This window comes from Dendrobates tinctorius, unplaced genomic scaffold (genome assembly GCF_039654945.1).
Source record: "Dendrobates tinctorius isolate UK_male_01 unplaced genomic scaffold, ASM3965494v1 ptg000048l, whole genome shotgun sequence".
NCBI lineage: Eukaryota > Metazoa > Chordata > Amphibia > Anura > Dendrobatidae > Dendrobates > Dendrobates tinctorius.
Window position 1 is genome coordinate 6,515,001 of NW_027361716.1, and position 16,278 is coordinate 6,531,278.

The window sequence follows — 16,278 nt, forward strand, 5'->3', positions numbered from 1 at the left end:
TAAAGTCATCATCAATGGGAACCATTCACAGTTTAAAGCTTTTCCCTCTTCATAATGTGGATTTGTAGTCAGTCAGCTCCAAAAACATCTTTAAAAATAATCCAAAAATGCTGAGAAGACTGAACATAATCATTTCCAAGTAAAAAAGACTTGATGTTCATTTGATCAGGTTTTGGATCGTCTATTAATCATCTCAAGTTTCCAAAAATGTCCAGCGGTTAACTGAAATTACCATATCAATCTTCAGCTGTTTTTCACTTTGAACAGCTCCATACCTATAATACAAGTCAACGGTAAGGTTCGAAAGACCCTATAAAGGGTCCTGATTGACTTTTGTGTGCTACAAAAAAAGCCACAAAACACATTCAAAAGACGCCGAAAAGAATTTTTAGAAAAACACCACCAAAAATGTTTATAAGGCACTTTAGGAAATTCTGGAAAACACAAGAAAAGATGGCTTAGAGAAAAATCAAAAACACTTCCTGAAGCCATTTTGGCTTCAATTCCTTGTCAGATTCACCCACTTGGAAAGAGTGTTATGTGAATATTGACTCAAGTCACAGAGTATGAGATTGCTTGGTATGACATAGACAATTTTAATTTTTGCTAATCCTACTTGATTGACAGCTTTGACCATGGTATTCCATGAATCCTTGAACCCTTTTTTGTCTTTTATTATGTGTATTTTAAATTGCTTGTTTCATCATAAACATTGGGCATCGTCGATCTGAGTGCAGATGGAAAAATTGAAATGTGTGCTCAGGTTCCACTGAGATTTGAATTCAGATAACAGGATTCAAAGTCCAGAGTGCTAACCATTACACCATGGAACCAACCATTACACAGTCATGGCTGCGGCTTGTTGTGCTGAATAAAGCATATGAAATCGTGAACGATGGCGAAAACAGGCTCCAAAGCTGCAGTGCAAATCTGCAATCATACACAATGGTAAATTGATATCTTATAACCTTTCATTCCACAAATTTACCAACATTTCCACGATATCACAGCTAGCGCAGTTTGAAATGTTGATGAAAAGTGGCTAGTAAAAAGATTGCTGCATCTGTTACTTGGAAAAAGTGTGAAAAAAATAAATTGCAAAACTTATAATGTTAGAAAACTGTTCATCCAGTAGTCGATAAAGATTAGCATTGCATGGTAAAAGGCTTCATCTGAGAGATAATTTAAGGTTTGTGCAAATCAAAGTGCATGTCCCAGTCCATTAGCCAGGACAGAGGTCTGTGGCTGCTGGACAAGTTCAAGAGAAAAACCTCTTACCTGATGGCACCCACGGTGCTTCTTTTGATTAGCGGCAAGTCGCACATGTAATGTTGCTCCAGAATAGATTATCTAAAGAACAGTCAAAGATAAAGTCAGATTGGTCCTAGAAACTCGCTCCATCACAGATCACTGTCATGGGGAATAGACTAGTAAACATGCAAATTGAACAACAAAGATAAAAGGTCAAAAGTTATTGAAACGTAGTCGGCAGGATACTGCACGGGGAGACCCCAATGGATTTCAAGTCCATCGCCTTAACCACTCGGCCACGACTACTCGGACGTCAAGCTGTTATGAACTTCACACATGTTTTTAACATGGACTAGAAATCCATTGGGGTTTTCCCGCACAGGTTCAAATCCTGCCGTCTATGTTTCAATAACTTTTTGACCTTTTATCTTTGTTGTTCAATTTGCATGTTTACTAGTCTATTCCCCATGACAGTGATCTGTGATGGAGCGATTTTCTCGGACCAAACTGACTTTATCTTTGACTGTTCTTTAGATAATCTATTCTGGAGCAACATTACATGTGCGACTTGCCGCTAATCAAAAGAAGCACCGTGGGTGCCATCAGGTAAGAGGTTTTTCTCTTGATCTTGTCCAGCAGCCACAGACCGCTGTCCTGGCTAATGGACTGGGACATGCACTTTGATTTGCACAAACCTTAAATTATCTCTCAGATGAAGCCTTTTACCACGCAATGCTAATCTTTATCGACTACTGGATGAACAGTTTTCTAACAGTATAAGTTTTGCAATTTATTTTTTTCACACTTTTTCCAAGTAACAGATACAGCAATCTTTTTACTAGCCACTTTTCATCAACATTTCAAACTGTCCTAGCTGTGATATCGTGGAAATGTTGGTAAATTTGTGGAATGAAAGGTTATAAGATATCAATTTACCATTGTGTATGATTGCAGATTTGCACTGCAGCTTTGGAGCCTGTTTTCGCCATCGTTCACGATTTCATATGCTTTATTCAGCACAACAAACCGCAGCCATGACTGTGTCATGGTTGGTTCCATGGTGTAATTTTTAGCACTCTGTACTTTGAATCCAGTGATCCGAGTTCAAATCTCAGTGGAACCTGGGCACACATTTCGATTTTTCCATCTGCACTCAGATCGACGATGCCCAATGTTTATGATGAAACAAGCAATTTAAAATCCACATAATAAAAGACAAAAAAGAGTTCAAGGATCCATGGAATACCATGGTCAAAGCAGTCAATCAAGTAGTATTAGCAAAAATTAAAATTGTCTATATCACTCATTGTCTATGTCTTACCAAGCAATCTCATACTCTGTGACTTGAGTCAATATTCACATAACACTCTTTCCAAGTGGGTGAATCTGACAAGGATTTGAAGCCAAAATGGCTTCAGGAAGTGTTTTTGATTTTTCTCTAAGCCATCTTTTCTTGTGTTTTTCAGAATTTCCTAAAGTGCCTTATAAACATTTTTGGTGGTGTTTTTCTAAAAATTCTTTTCGGCGTCTTTTGAATGTGTTTTGTGGCTTTTTTTGTAGCACACAAAAGTCATTCAGGACCCTTTATAGGGTCTTTCGAACCTTACCGTTGACTTGTAGTATAGGTATGGAGCTGTTCAAAGTGAAAAACAGCTGAAGATTGATATGGTAATTTCAGTTAACCGCTGGACATTTTAGGAAACTTGACATGGTTAATAGACGCTCCAAAGCCTGATCAAATGAACATCAAGTCTTTTTTACTTGGAAATGATTATGTTCAGTCTTCTCAGCATTTTCGGATTATTTTTAAGGATGTTTTTGGAGCTGACTGACTCCAAATCCACATTATGAAAAGGGAAAAGCTTTAAACTGTGAATGGTTCCCATTGATGATGACTTTAAATCAGATTTTTGCATTTTACTGAGACCTTGTATTTTCTTTTCATTTTCTGAGATGTCTTCCAGAGGGTTGATCACTGAGCTTGAACATGGTGCTATTAGAAAACGTGTGTGAAACTCATAACAACTTTAAGTCCGAGTAGTCGTGGCCGAGTGGTTAAGGCGATGGGCAAGAAATCCATTGGGGTTTCCCCGCGCAGGTGCAAATCCTGCTGACTACATCTATGTTTCAATAACTTTTTGACCTTTTATCTTTGTTGTTCAATTTGCATGTTTACTAGTCTATTCCCCATGACAGTGATCTGTGATGGAGCGAGTTTCCAGGACCAAACTGACTTTATCTTTGACTGTTCTTTAGATAATCTATTCTGGAGCAACATTACATGTGCGACTTGCCGCTAATGAAAAGAAGCACCGTCGGTGCCATCAGGTAAGAGGTTTTTCTCTTGATCTTGTCCAGCAGCCACAGACCGCTCTCCTGGCTAATGGACTGGGACATGCACTTTGATTTGCACAAACCTTAAATTATCTCTCAGATGAAGCCTTTTACCATGCAATGCTAATCTTTATCGACTACTGGATGAACAGTTTTCTAACAGTATAAGTTTTGCAATTTATTGTTTTCACACTTTTTCCAAGTAACAGATACAGCAATCTTTTTACTAGCCACTTTTCATCAACATTTCAAAATGCGCTAGCTGAGATATCGTGGAAATGTTGGTAAATTTGTGGAATGAAAGGTTCTAAGATATCAATTTACCATTGTGTATGAATTCAGATTTGCACTGCAGCTTTGGAGCCTGTTTTTGCCATCGTTCACGATTTCATATGCTTTATTCAGCACAACAAGCCGCAGCCATGTCTGAGGCATGGTTGGATCCATGGTGCAATGGTTAGCACTCTGGACTTTGAATCCAGTGATCTGAGTTCAAATCTCAGTGGAACCTGGGCACACATTTTGATTTTTCCATCTGCACTCAGATCGACGATGCCCAATGTTTAAGATGAAACAAGCAATTTAAAATCCACATAATAAAAGACAAAAAAAAGTTCATGGATTCATGGAATACCAAGGTCAAAGCTGTCAATCAAGTAGGATTAGCAAAAATTAAAATTGTCTATATCACTCATTTTCTATGTCACTCATTGTCTATGTCATATCAAGCAATCTCATACTCTGTGACTTGAGTCAATATTCACATAACACTCTTTCCAAGTGGGTGAATCTGACAAGGATTTGAAGCCAAAATGGCTTCAGGAAGTGTTTTTGATTTTTCTCTAAGACATCTTTTCTTGTGTTTTCCAGAATTTCCTAAAGTGCCTTATAAACATTTTTGGTGGTGTTTTTCTAAAAATTCTTTTCGGCGTCTTTTGAATGTGTTTTGTTGCTTTTTTTGTAGCACACAAAAGTCATTCAGGACCCTTTATAGGGTCTTTCGAACCTTACCGTTGACTTGTAGTATAGGTATGGAGCTGTTCAAAGTGAAAAACAGCTGAAGATTGATATGGTAATTTCAGTTCTAATTTCAGAGCTGACTGACTCCAAATCCACATTATGAAGAGGGAAAAGCTTTAAACTGTGAATGGTTCCCATTGATGATGACTTTAAATCAGATTTTTGCATTTTACTGAGACCTTGTATTTTCTTTTCATTTTCTGAGATGTCTTCCAGAGGGTTGATCACTGAGCTTGATCATGGTGCTATTAGAAAACGTGTGTGAAACTCATAACAGCTTGAAGTCCGAGTAGTCGTGTCCGAGTGGTTAAGGCGATAAGCAAGAAATCCATTGGGGTCTCCCCGCGCAGGTGCAAATCCTGCCGACTACGTCTATGTTTCAATAACTTTTTGACCTTTTATCTCTGTTGTTCAATTTGCATGTTTACTAGTCTATTACCCCATGACTGTGATCTGTGATGGAGCGAGTTTCTTGGACCAAACTGACTTTATCTTTGACTGTTCTTTAGATAATCTATTCTGGAGCAACATTACATGTGCGACTTGCCGCTAATCAAAAGAAGCACCGTGGGTGCCATCAGGTAAGAGGTTTTTCTCTTGATCTTGTCCAGCAGCCACAGACCTCTGTCCTGGCTAATGGACTGGGACATGCACTTTGATTTGCACAAACCTTAAATTATCTCTCAGATGAAGCCTTTTACCATGCAATGCTAATCTTTATCGACTACTGGATGAACAGTTTTCTAACAGTATACGTTTTGCAATTTATTTTTTTCACAATTTTTCCAAGTAACAGATACAGCAATCTTTTTACTAGCCACTTTTCATCAACATTTCAAACTGTCCTAGCTGTGATATCGTGGAAATGTTGGTAAATTTGTGGAATGAAAGGTTATAAAATATCAATTTACCATTGTGTATGATTGCAGATTTGCACTGCAGCTTTGGAGCCTGTTTTCGCCATCGTTCACGATTTCATATGCTTTATTCAGCACAACAAGCCGCAGCCATGACTGTGTCATGGTTGGTTCCATGGTGGGCTTTGAATCCAGTGATCTGAGTTCAAATCTCAGTGCAACCTGGGCACTCATTTTGATTTTTCCATCTGCACTCAGATCGACGATGCCCAATGTTTATGATGAAACAAGCAATTTAAAATCCACATAAAAAAAGACAAAAAAAGAGTTCAAGGATTCATGGAATACCATGGTCAAAGCTGTCAATCAAGTAGGATTAGCAAAAATTAAAATTGTCTTTATCACTCATTGTCTATGTCACTCATTGTCTATGTCATACCAAGCAATCTCATACTCTGTGACTTGAGTCAATATTCACATAACACTCTTTCCAAGTGGGTGAATCTGACAAGGATTTGAAGCCAAAATGGCTTCAGGAAGTGTTTTTGATTTTTCTCTAAGCCATCTTTTCTTGTGTTTTCCAGAATTTCCTAAAGTGCCTTATAAACATTTTTGGTGGTGTTTTTCTAAAAATTCTTTTCGGCGTCTTTTGAATGTGTTTTGTGGCTTTTTTTGTAGCACACAAAAGTCAATCAGGACCCTTTATAGGGTCTTTCGAACCTTACCGTTGACTTGTAGTATAGGTATGGAGCTGTTCAAAGTGAAAAACATCTGAAGATTGATATGGTAATTTCAGTTAACCGCTGGACATTTTTGGAAACTTGACATGGTTAATAGACGCTCCAAAGACTGATCAAATGAACACCAAGTCTTTTTTACTTGGAAATGATTATTTTCAGTCTTCTCAGCATTTTCGGATTATTTTTAAGGATGTTTTTGGAGCTGACTGACTCCAAATCCACATTATGAAGAGGGAAAAGCTTTAAACTGTGAATGGTTCCCATTGATGATGACTTTAAATCAGATTTTTGCATTTTACTGAGACCTTGTATTTTCTTTTCATTTTCTGAGATGTCTTCCAGAGGATTGATCACTGAGCTTGATCATGGTGCTATTAGAAAACGTGTGTGAAACTCATAACAGCTTGACGTCCGAGTAGTCGTGGCCGAGTGGTTAAGGCTATGGACTTGAAATCTATTGGGGTCTCCCCGCGCAGGTTCAAATCCTGCCGATTACGTCTATGTTTCAATATCTTTTTGACCTTTTATCTTTGTTCAATTTGCATGTTTACTAGTCTATTCCCCATGACAGTGATCTGTGATGGAGCGAGTTTCCAGGACCAAACTGACTTTATCTTTGACTGTTCTTTAGATAATCTATTCTGTAGCAACATTACATGTGCTACTTGCCGCTAATCAAAAGAAGCACCGTGGGTGCCATCAGGTAAGAGGATTTTCTCTTGATCTTGTCCAGCAGCCACAGACCGCTGTCCTGGCTAATGGACTGGGACATGCACTTTGATTTGCACAAACCTTAAATTATCTCTCAGATGAAGCCTTTTACCATGCAATGCTAATCTTTATCGACTACTGAATGAACAGTTTTCTAACAGTATAAGTTTTGCAATTTATTTTTTTCACACTTTTTCCAAGTAACAGATACAGCAATCTTTTCACTAGCCACTTTTCATCAACATTTCAAACTGCGCTAGCTGTGATATCGTGGAAATGTTGGTAAATTTGTGGAATGAAAGGTTATAAGATATCAATTTACCATTGTCTATGAATGCAGATTTGCACTGCAGCTTTGGAGCCTTTTTTCGCCATCGTTCACGATTTCATATGCTTTATTCAGCACAACAAGCCGCAGCCATGTTTGAGGCATGGTTGGTTCCATGGTGTAATGGTTAGCACGCTGGACTTTGAATCCAGTGATCTGAGTTCAAATCTCAGTGGAACCTGGGCACACATTTCGATATTTCCATCTGCACTCAGATCGACGATGCCCAATGTTTAAGATGAAACAAGCAGTTTAAAATCCACATAATAAAAGACAAAAAAAAGTTCAAGGATTCATGGAATACCAAGGTCAAAGCTGTCAATCAAGTAGGATTAGCATAAATTAAAATTGTCTATATCATTCATTTTCTATGTCACTCATTGTCTATGTCATACCAAGCAATCTCATACTCTGTGACTTGAGTCAATATTCACATAACACTCTTTCCAAGTGGGTGAATCTGACAAGGATTTGAAGCCAAAATGGCTTCAGGAAGTGTTTTTGATTTTTCTTGTGTTTTCCAGAATTTCCTAAAGTGCCTTATAAACATTTTTGGTGGTGTTTTTCTAAAAATTCTTTTCGGCGTCTTTTGAATGTGTTTTGTGGCTTTTTTTGTAGCACACAAAAGTCATTCAGGACCCTTTATAGGGTCTTTCGAACCTTACCGTTGACTTGTAGTATAGGTATGGAGCTGTTCAAAGTGAAAAACAGCTGAAGATTGATATGGTAATTTCAGTTCTAATTTCAGAGCTGACTGACTCCAAATCCACATTATGAAGAGGGAAAAGCTTTAAACTGTGAATGGTTCCCATTGATGATGACTTTAAATCAGATTTTTGCTTTTTACTGAGACCTTGTATTTTCTTTTCATTTTCTGAGATGTCTTCCAGAGGGTTGATCACTGAGCTTGATCATGGTGCTATTAGAAAACGTGTGTGAAACTCATAACAGCTTGAAGTCCGAGTAGTCGTGTCCGAGTGGTTAAGGCGATAAGCAAGAAATTCATTGGGGTCTCCCCGCGCAGGTGCAAATCCTGCCGACTACGTCTATGTTTCAATAACTTTTTGACCTTTTATCTCTGTTGTTCAATTTGCATGTTTACTAGTCTATTCCCCATGACAGTGATCTGTGATGGAGCGAGTTTCTTGGACCAAACTGACTTTATCTTTGACTGTTCTTTAGATAATCTATTCTGGAGCAACATTATATGTGCGACTTGCCGCTAATCAAAAGAAGCACCGTGGGTGCCATCAGGTAAGAGGTTTTTCTCTTGATCTTGTCCAGCAGCCACAGACCTCTGTCCTGGCTAATGGACTGGGACATGCACTTTGATTTGCACAAACCTTAAATTATCTCTCAGATGAAGCCTTTTACCATGCAATGCTAATCTTTATCGACTACTGGATGAACAGTTTTCTAACAGTATACGTTTTGCAATTTATTTTTTTCACACTTTTTCCAAGTAACAGATACAGCAATCTTTTTACTAGCCACTTTTCATCAACATTTCAAACTGTCCTAGCTGTGATATCTTGGAAATGTTGGTAAATTTGTGGAATGAAAGGTTATAAAATATCAATTTACCATTGTGTATGATTGCAGATTTGCACTGCAGCTTTGGAGCCTGTTTTCGCCATCGTTCACGATTTCATATGCTTTATTCAGCACAACAAGCCGCAGCCATGACTGTGTCATGGTTGGTTCCATGGTGGGCTTTGAATCCAGTGATCTGAGTTCAAATCTCAGTGCAACCTGGGCACTCATTTTGATTTTTCCATCTGCACTCAGATCGACGATGCCCAATGTTTATGATGAAACAAGCAATTTAAAATCCACATAAAAAAAGACAAAAAAAGAGTTCAAGGATTCATGGAATACCATGGTCAAAGCTGTCAATCAAGTAGGATTAGCAAAAATTAAAATTGTCTTTATCACTCATTGTCTATGTCACTCATTGTCTATGTCATACCAAGCAATCTCATACTCTGTGACTTGAGTCAATATTCACATAACACTCTTTCCAAGTGGGTGAATCTGACAAGGATTTGAAGCCAAAATGGCTTCAGGAAGTGTTTTTGATTTTTCTCTAAGCCATCTTTTCTTGTGTTTTCCAGAATTTCCTAAAGTGCCTTATAAACATTTTTGGTGGTGTTTTTCTAAAAATTCTTTTCGGCGTCTTTTGAATGTGTTTTGTGGCTTTTTTTGTAGCACACAAAAGTCAATCAGGACCCTTTATAGGGTCTTTCGAACCTTACCGTTGACTTGTAGTATAGGTATGGAGCTGTTCAAAGTGAAAAACATCTGAAGATTGATATGGTAATTTCAGTTAACCGCTGGACATTTTTGGAAACTTGACATGGTTAATAGACGCTCCAAAGACTGATCAAATGAACACCAAGTCTTTTTTACTTGGAAATGATTATTTTCAGTCTTCTCAGCATTTTCGGATTATTTTTAAGGATGTTTTTGGAGCTGACTGACTCCAAATCCACATTATGAAGAGGGAAAAGCTTTAAACTGTGAATGGTTCCCATTGATGATGACTTTAAATCAGATTTTTGCATTTTACTGAGACCTTGTATTTTCTTTTCATTTTCTGAGATGTCTTCCAGAGGATTGATCACTGAGCTTGATCATGGTGCTATTAGAAAACGTGTGTGAAACTCATAACAGCTTGACGTCCGAGTAGTCGTGGCCGAGTGGTTAAGGCTATGGACTTGAAATCTATTGGGGTCTCCCCGCGCAGGTTCAAATCCTGCCGATTACGTCTATGTTTCAATATCTTTTTGACCTTTTATCTTTGTTCAATTTGCATGTTTACTAGTCTATTCCCCATGACAGTGATCTGTGATGGAGCGAGTTTCCAGGACCAAACTGACTTTATCTTTGACTGTTCTTTAGATAATCTATTCTGTAGCAACATTACATGTGCTACTTGCCGCTAATCAAAAGAAGCACCGTGGGTGCCATCAGGTAAGAGGATTTTCTCTTGATCTTGTCCAGCAGCCACAGACCGCTGTCCTGGCTAATGGACTGGGACATGCACTTTGATTTGCACAAACCTTAAATTATCTCTCAGATGAAGCCTTTTACCATGCAATGCTAATCTTTATCGACTACTGAATGAACAGTTTTCTAACAGTATAAGTTTTGCAATTTATTTTTTTCACACTTTTTCCAAGTAACAGATACAGCAATCTTTTCACTAGCCACTTTTCATCAACATTTCAAACTGCGCTAGCTGTGATATCGTGGAAATGTTGGTAAATTTGTGGAATGAAAGGTTATAAGATATCAATTTACCATTGTCTATGAATGCAGATTTGCACTGCAGCTTTGGAGCCTTTTTTCGCCATCGTTCACGATTTCATATGCTTTATTCAGCACAACAAGCCGCAGCCATGTTTGAGGCATGGTTGGTTCCATGGTGTAATGGTTAGCACGCTGGACTTTGAATCCAGTGATCTGAGTTCAAATCTCAGTGGAACCTGGGCACACATTTCGATATTTCCATCTGCACTCAGATCGACGATGCCCAATGTTTAAGATGAAACAAGCAGTTTAAAATCCACATAATAAAAGACAAAAAAAAGTTCAAGGATTCATGGAATACCAAGGTCAAAGCTATCAATCAAGTAGGATTAGCATAAATTAAAATTGTCTATATCATTCATTTTCTATGTCACTCATTGTCTATGTCATACCAAGCAATCTCATACTCTGTGACTTGAGTCAATATTCACATAACACTCTTTCCAAGTGGGTGAATCTGACAAGGATTTGAAGCCAAAATGGCTTCAGGAAGTGTTTTTGATTTTTCTTGTGTTTTCCAGAATTTCCTAAAGTGCCTTATAAACATTTTTGGTGGTGTTTTTCTAAAAATTCTTTTCGGCGTCTTTTGAATGTGTTTTGTGGCTTTTTTTGTAGCACACAAAAGTCATTCAGGACCCTTTATAGGGTCTTTCGAACCTTACCGTTGACTTGTAGTATAGGTATGGAGCTGTTCAAAGTGAAAAACAGCTGAAGATTGATATGGTAATTTCAGTTCTAATTTCAGAGCTGACTGACTCCAAATCCACATTATGAAGAGGGAAAAGCTTTAAACTGTGAATGGTTCCCATTGATGATGACTTTAAATCAGATTTTTGCTTTTTACTGAGACCTTGTATTTTCTTTTCATTTTCTGAGATGTCTTCCAGAGGGTTGATCACTGAGCTTGATCATGGTGCTATTAGAAAACGTGTGTGAAACTCATAACAGCTTGAAGTCCGAGTAGTCGTGTCCGAGTGGTTAAGGCGATAAGCAAGAAATTCATTGGGGTCTCCCCGCGCAGGTGCAAATCCTGCCGACTACGTCTATGTTTCAATAACTTTTTGACCTTTTATCTCTGTTGTTCAATTTGCATGTTTACTAGTCTATTCCCCATGACAGTGATCTGTGATGGAGCGAGTTTCTTGGACCAAACTGACTTTATCTTTGACTGTTCTTTAGATAATCTATTCTGGAGCAACATTATATGTGCGACTTGCCGCTAATCAAAAGAAGCACCGTGGGTGCCATCAGGTAAGAGGTTTTTCTCTTGATCTTGTCCAGCAGCCACAGACCTCTGTCCTGGCTAATGGACTGGGACATGCACTTTGATTTGCACAAACCTTAAATTATCTCTCAGATGAAGCCTTTTACCATGCAATGCTAATCTTTATCGACTACTGGATGAACAGTTTTCTAACAGTATACGTTTTGCAATTTATTTTTTTCACACTTTTTCCAAGTAACAGATACAGCAATCTTTTTACTAGCCACTTTTCATCAACATTTCAAACTGTCCTAGCTGTGATATCTTGGAAATGTTGGTAAATTTGTGGAATGAAAGGTTATAAAATATCAATTTACCATTGTGTATGATTGCAGATTTGCACTGCAGCTTTGGAGCCTGTTTTCGCCATCGTTCACGATTTCATATGCTTTATTCAGCACAACAAGCCGCAGCCATGACTGTGTCATGGTTGGTTCCATGGTGTAATGGTTAGCACTCTGGACTTTGAATCCAGTGATCTGAGTTCAAATCTCAGTGGAACCTGGGCTCAGGACTCATTTTGATTTTTCCATCTGCACTCAGATCGACGATGCCCAATGTTTATGATGAAACAAGCAATTTAAAATCCACATAATAAAAGACAAAAAAAGAGTTCAAGGATTCATGGAATACCATGGTCAAAGCTGTCAATCAAGTAGGATTAGCAAAAATTAAAATTGTCTTTATCACTCATTGTCTATGTCACTCATTGTCTATGTCATACCAAGCAATCTCATACTCTGTGACTTGAGTCAATATTCACATAACACTCTTTCCAAGTGGGTGAATCTGACAAGGATTTGAAGCCAAAATGGCTTCAGGAAGTGTTTTTGATTTTTCTCTAAGCCATCTTTTCTTGTGTTTTCCAGAATTTCCTAAAGTGCCTTATAAACATTTTTGGTGGTGTTTTTCTAAAAATTCTTTTCGGCGTCTTTTGAATGTGTTTTGTGGCTTTTTTTGTAGCACACAAAAGTCAATCAGGACCCTTTATAGGGTCTTTCGAACCTTACCGTTGACTTGTAGTATAGGTATGGAGCTGTTCAAAGTGAAAAACATCTGAAGATTGATATGGTAATTTCAGTTAACCGCTGGACATTTTTGGAAACTTGACATGGTTAATAGACGCTCCAAAGACTGATCAAATGAACACCAAGTCTTTTTTACTTGGAAATGATTATTTTCAGTCTTCTCAGCATTTTCGGATTATTTTTAAGGATGTTTTTGGAGCTGACTGACTCCAAATCCACATTATGAAGAGGGAAAAGCTTTAAACTGTGAATGGTTCCCATTGATGATGACTTTAAATCAGATTTTTGCATTTTACTGAGACCTTGTATTTTCTTTTCATTTTCTGAGATGTCTTCCAGAGGGTTGATCACTGAGCTTGATCATGGTGCTATTAGAAAACGTGTGTGAAACTCATAACAGCTTGACGTCCGAGTAGTCGTGGCCGAGTGGTTAAGGCTATGGACTTGAAATCCATTGGGGTCTCCCCGCGCAGGTTCAAATCCTGCCGATTACGTCTATGTTTCAATATCTTTTTGACCTTTTATCTTTGTTCAATTTGCATGTTTACTAGTCTATTCCCCATGACAGTGATCTGTGATGGAGCGAGTTTCCAGGACCAAACTGACTTTATCTTTGACTGTTCTTTAGATAATCTATTCTGTAGCAACATTACATGTGCTACTTGCCGCTAATCAAAAGAAGCACCGTGGGTGCCATCAGGTAAGAGGATTTACTCTTGATCTTGTCCAGCAGCCACAGACCGCTGTCCTGGCTAATGGACTGGGACATGCACTTTGATTTGCACAAACCTTAAATTATCTCTCAGATGAACCCTTTTACCATGCAATGCTAATCTTTATCGACTACTGGATGAACAGTTTTCTAACAGTATAAGTTTTGCAATTTATTTTTTTCACACTTTTTCCAAGTAACAGATACAGCAATCTTTTCACTAGCCACTTTTCATCAACATTTCAAACTGCGCTAGCTGTGATATCGTGGAAATGTTGGTAAATTTGTGGAATGAAAGGTTATAAGATATCAATTTACCATTGTGTATGAATGCAGATTTGCACTGCAGCTTTGGAGCCTGTTTTCGCCATCGTTCACGATTTCATATGCTTTATTCAGCACAACAAGCCGCAGCCATGTCTGAGGCATGGTTGGTTCCATGGTGTAATGGTAAGCACGCTGGACTTTCAATCCAGTAATCTGAGTTCAAATCTCAGTGGAACCTGGGCACACATTTCGATTTTTCCATCTGCACTCAGATCGACGATGCCCAATGTTTAAGATGAAACAAGCAATTTAAAATCCACATAATAAAGACAAAAAAAAGTTCAAGGATTCAAAGCTGTCAATCAAGTAGGATTAGCAAAAATTAAAATTGTCTATATCACTCATTTTCTATGTCACTCATTGTCTATGTCATACCAAGCAATCTCATACTCTGTGACTTGAGTCAATATTCACATAACACTCTTTCCAAGTGGGTGAATCTGACAAGGATTTGAAGCCAAAATGGCTTCAGCAAGTGTTTTTGATGTTTCTCTAAGCCATCTTTTCTTGTGTTTTTCAGAATTTCCTAAAGTGCCTTATAAACATTTTTGGTGGTGTTTTTCTAAAAATTCTTTTCGGCATCTTTTGAATGTGTTTTGTGGCTTTTTTTGTAGCACACAAAAGTCAATCAGGACCCTTTATAGGGTCTTTCGAACCTTACCATTGACTTGTAGTATAGGTATGGAGCTGTTCAAAGTGAAAAACAGCTGAAGATTGATATGGTAATTTCAGTTCTAATTTCAGAGCTGACTGACTCCAAATCCACATTATGAAGAGGGAAAAGCTTTAAACTGTGAATGGTTCCCATTGATGATTACTTTAAATCAGATTTTTGCATTTTACTGAGACCTTGTATTTTCTTTTCATTTTCTGAGATGTCTTCCAGAGGGTTGATCACTGAGCTTGATCATGGTGCTATTAGAAAACGTGTGTGAAACCCATAACAGCTTGAAGTCCGAGTAGTCGTGTCCGAGTGGTTAAGGCGATAAGCAAGAAATCCATTGGGGTCTCCCCGCGCAGGTGCAAATCCTGCCGACTACGTCTATGTTTCAATAACTTTTTGACCTTTTATCTCTGTTGTTCAATTTGCATGTTTACTAGTCTATTCCCCATGACTGTGATCTGTGATGGAGCGAGTTTCTTGGACCAAACTGACTTTATCTTTGACTGTTCTTTAGATAATCTATTCTGGAGCAACATTACATGTGCGACTTGCCGCTAATCAAAAGAAGCACCGTGGGTGCCATCAGGTAAGAGGTTTTTCTCTTGATCTTGTCCAGCAGCCACAGACCTCTGTCCTGGCTAATGGACTGGGACATGCACTTTGATTTGCACAAACCTTAAATTATCTCTCAGATGAAGCCTTTTACCATGCAATGCTAATCTTTATCGACTACTGGATGAACAGTTTTCTAACAGTATACGTTTTGCAATTTATTTTTTTCACACTTTTTCCAAGTAACAGATACAGCAATCTTTTTACTAGCCACTTTTCATCAACATTTCTAACTGTCCTAGCTGTGATATCGTGGAAATGTTGGTAAATTTGTGGAATGAAAGGATATAAAATATCAATTTACCATTGTGTATGATTGCAGATTTGCACTGCAGCTTTGGAGCCTGTTTTCGCCATCGTTCACGATTTCATATGCTTTATTCAGCACAACAAGCCGCAGCCATGACTGTGTCATGGTTGGTTCCATGGTGTAATGGTTAGCACTCTGGACTTTGAATCCAGTGATCTGAGTTCAAATCTCAGTGGAACCTGGGCACTCATTTTGATTTTTCCATCTGCACTCAGATCGACGATGCCCAATGTTTATGATGAAACAAGCAATTTAAAATCCACATAATAAAAGACAAAAAAAGAGTTCAAGGATTCATGGAATACTATCGTCAAAGCTGTCAATCAAGTAGGATTAGCAAAAATTAAAATTGTCTTTATCACTCATTGTCTATGTCACTCATTGTCTATGTCATACCAAGCAATCTCATACTCTGTGACTTGAGTCAATATTCACATAACACTCTTTCCAAGTGGGTGAATCTGACAAGGATTTGAAGCCAAAATGGCTTCAGGAAGTGTTTTTGATTTTTCTCTAAGCCATCTTTTCTTGTGTTTTCCAGAATTTCCTAAAGTGCCTTATAAACATTTTTGGTGGTGTTTTTCTAAAAATTCTTTTCGGCGTCTTTTGAATGTGTTTTGTGGCTTTTTTTGTAGCACACAAAAGTCAATCAGGACCCTTTATAGGGTCTTTCGAACCTTACCGTTGACTTGTAGTATAGGTATGGAGCTGTTCAAAGTGAAAAACATCTGAAGATTGATATGGTAATTTCAGTTAACCGCTGGACATTTTTGGAAACTTGACATGGTTAATAGACGCTCCAAAGACT

At 38.1% G+C, this 16,278-nt stretch overlaps 9 non-coding genes across 9 annotated transcripts; all 9 read left to right on the forward strand.

The window, feature by feature from the left end:
- Nucleotides 1-4,020: 4,020 nt before the first annotated feature.
- On the forward strand, nt 4,021-4,096 carry TRNAQ-UUG (transfer RNA glutamine (anticodon UUG)). The gene has a single exon. It is a non-coding gene; the product is annotated as a tRNA-Gln (tRNA).
- A 2,521-nt stretch (nt 4,097-6,617) lies between these two features.
- Nucleotides 6,618-6,699, forward strand: TRNAS-UGA (transfer RNA serine (anticodon UGA)). The gene has a single exon. It is a non-coding gene; the product is annotated as a tRNA-Ser (tRNA).
- A 651-nt stretch (nt 6,700-7,350) lies between these two features.
- On the forward strand, nt 7,351-7,422 carry TRNAQ-UUG (transfer RNA glutamine (anticodon UUG)). Its single transcript has one exon. It is a non-coding gene; the product is annotated as a tRNA-Gln (tRNA).
- Nucleotides 7,423-9,926: 2,504 nt separating this feature from the next.
- On the forward strand, nt 9,927-10,008 carry TRNAS-UGA (transfer RNA serine (anticodon UGA)). Its single transcript has one exon. It is a non-coding gene; the product is annotated as a tRNA-Ser (tRNA).
- A 651-nt stretch (nt 10,009-10,659) lies between these two features.
- Nucleotides 10,660-10,731, forward strand: TRNAQ-UUG (transfer RNA glutamine (anticodon UUG)). Its single transcript has one exon. It is a non-coding gene; the product is annotated as a tRNA-Gln (tRNA).
- A 1,518-nt stretch (nt 10,732-12,249) lies between these two features.
- TRNAQ-UUG (transfer RNA glutamine (anticodon UUG)) lies at nt 12,250-12,321 on the forward strand. The gene has a single exon. It is a non-coding gene; the product is annotated as a tRNA-Gln (tRNA).
- Nucleotides 12,322-13,257: 936 nt separating this feature from the next.
- Nucleotides 13,258-13,339, forward strand: TRNAS-UGA (transfer RNA serine (anticodon UGA)). Its single transcript has one exon. It is a non-coding gene; the product is annotated as a tRNA-Ser (tRNA).
- A 651-nt stretch (nt 13,340-13,990) lies between these two features.
- Nucleotides 13,991-14,062, forward strand: TRNAE-UUC (transfer RNA glutamic acid (anticodon UUC)). Its single transcript has one exon. It is a non-coding gene; the product is annotated as a tRNA-Glu (tRNA).
- Nucleotides 14,063-15,579: 1,517 nt separating this feature from the next.
- On the forward strand, nt 15,580-15,651 carry TRNAQ-UUG (transfer RNA glutamine (anticodon UUG)). Its single transcript has one exon. It is a non-coding gene; the product is annotated as a tRNA-Gln (tRNA).
- The last annotated feature ends 627 nt before the right edge of the window (nt 15,652-16,278 follow it).